Source organism: Schistocerca serialis, chromosome 6, assembly GCF_023864345.2.
Source record: "Schistocerca serialis cubense isolate TAMUIC-IGC-003099 chromosome 6, iqSchSeri2.2, whole genome shotgun sequence".
NCBI classification, from domain to species: Eukaryota; Metazoa; Arthropoda; class Insecta; order Orthoptera; family Acrididae; genus Schistocerca; species Schistocerca serialis.
The window spans coordinates 761,822,239-761,824,120 of NC_064643.1; the positions used below are offsets into that span (position 1 = coordinate 761,822,239).

At 46.9% G+C, this 1,882-nt stretch overlaps 1 non-coding gene across 1 annotated transcript; it reads left to right on the forward strand.

Annotated features, from left to right (window-relative positions):
* The first annotated feature begins 255 nt into the window (after positions 1-255).
* On the forward strand, positions 256-330 carry Trnas-cga (transfer RNA serine (anticodon CGA)). The gene has a single exon. It is a non-coding gene; the product is annotated as a tRNA-Ser (tRNA).
* The last annotated feature ends 1,552 nt before the right edge of the window (positions 331-1,882 follow it).

Sequence of the window (1,882 nt, forward strand, 5' to 3'; positions counted from 1 at the left end):
ATGAGATTTTCACTCTGCAGCGGAGTGTGCGCTGATATGAAACTTCCTGGCAGATTAAAACTGTGTGCCCGACCGAGACTCGAACTCGGGACCTTTGCCTTTCGCGGGCAAGTGCTCTACCAACTGAGCTACCGAAGCACGACTCACGCCCGGTACTCACGTTCTGCAAGGTTCGCAGGAGAGCTTCTGTAAAGTTTGGAAGGTAGGAGACGAGGTACTGGCAGAAGTAAAGCTGTGAGTACCGGGCGTGAGTCGTGCTTCGGTAGCTCAGTTGGTAGAGCACTTGCCCGCGAAAGGCAAAGGTCCCGAGTTCGAATCTCGGTCGGGCACACAGTTTTAATCTGCCAGGAAGTTTCAAGGCGAACATCGTCTCTTTCAATCGCTCCCACATACGTTCAGTAAGTTCATGTTTTAATCTTTTTTAAATGGGGGAGGATCTTTCAGTTTCTGTCCTCCCTTACTCAGCATCCTGCTGTTTGTCGATTCTACCTGTAGACGTACAGGCGATGGACAAAAATATGGAAACACAAAAAACCACATTACCGTGCCCAATACGGCACAGGAAAACCGTTGGTATTCAGAAAAGCTTCCAGTCGACTTGGAATGGACAGATACTGGTGCCGCACAGTTTTCAAGCGACTCTCACGCCACTCACCCTGCCGGTAGCGATGATGGAGGATAGCGATCACACACCCTTGTGTCCAAGGAAGATCACAAAGGCTCGATTACACTGTGGCGACCAGGGCATATGCCAGTGTTGAGCACTGTGCTCACAAAATCGGTCCTGGACGATGCGAGCAGTGTGAAGAGGGGCTCAGTCGTCTTGGATCACAGCACCGCCATTGGGAAACAGACGTTGTACTATGCAAGGGACCTGATCGGCTAAACCGGTCATACAATCCTTGACACTAATGCCACCATGCCGAGTGACCATGAGGCCCGTGGAATACCATGATATGATTGCAAGAACCATCACCGAACCCCGCCGTGCTTCACTTTTCGTTCGTGTTGTTTTGGTGCTGACAGAGTTGGCGAATGGGACATCCAGTTCTGTTGTGACTTTTGTAGCTGTCATTCTCTTTACCGTCCTGTTCCATAAATGCCCGCCTCCATAACTCAATACACACTCTCGTCCGCATTGTGACTTAGCGGATAATGTTTTTCTACTTTTCCTGTATGTGGTATAAAGCTATGATATGGTGCTCCATGAAACACCAAACACTTCGGTTAGCTTGGGTACGGAAGCACCCATCAAACGAGAATCAATAATTTAAATTTGCCCACGTGTCAGTTCACTTGGCTCCGACATAATGAATTCACGACTGCGTAGAATACTGTTCTCATCTCGACTGACACTTGCAAGATACTGACGTCACGGCACAGGTGCCGCTCATGGCCACATTCACCATCGCCACTTGCAGGCTTTCCTAGTATCTGCATTAAGGTTCAAGGGTGTATTTGTCGCGGTGTTTACATGTTTTTTTCCTGCCCCTGTACGAACAGTGTTAGAGTCTTTGTTGACAGCAGGTATGATCAGCCTGGAAATGTGCACCTTTCTCCAGATAGAACGTTATCGGTGAAGTCGAAAGGCTCTAACCGTGGACTGGCCATCAGGCAAGGGACATATATATATTCTGGGTGAAATGTAGTTAGTAATTAACAGAATGCCTTGCCATTTTCAAGACTCTTGGTTTTCACGCTGCTTTATTCTCCAAAAGTTAGCTGTGAAATCTCTTCTTCTTCTTCTTCCTCTTCTTCTTCCTTTTGTTTGTTTATAAATAAATCTTCTGTTACCAGTCACGATTTTTCTTTATTTACTTTTCGCACGACACGTTTCTGAAATGATTCCCATTTTAAAGTGCGTTTTATGTGTGTATTAAGC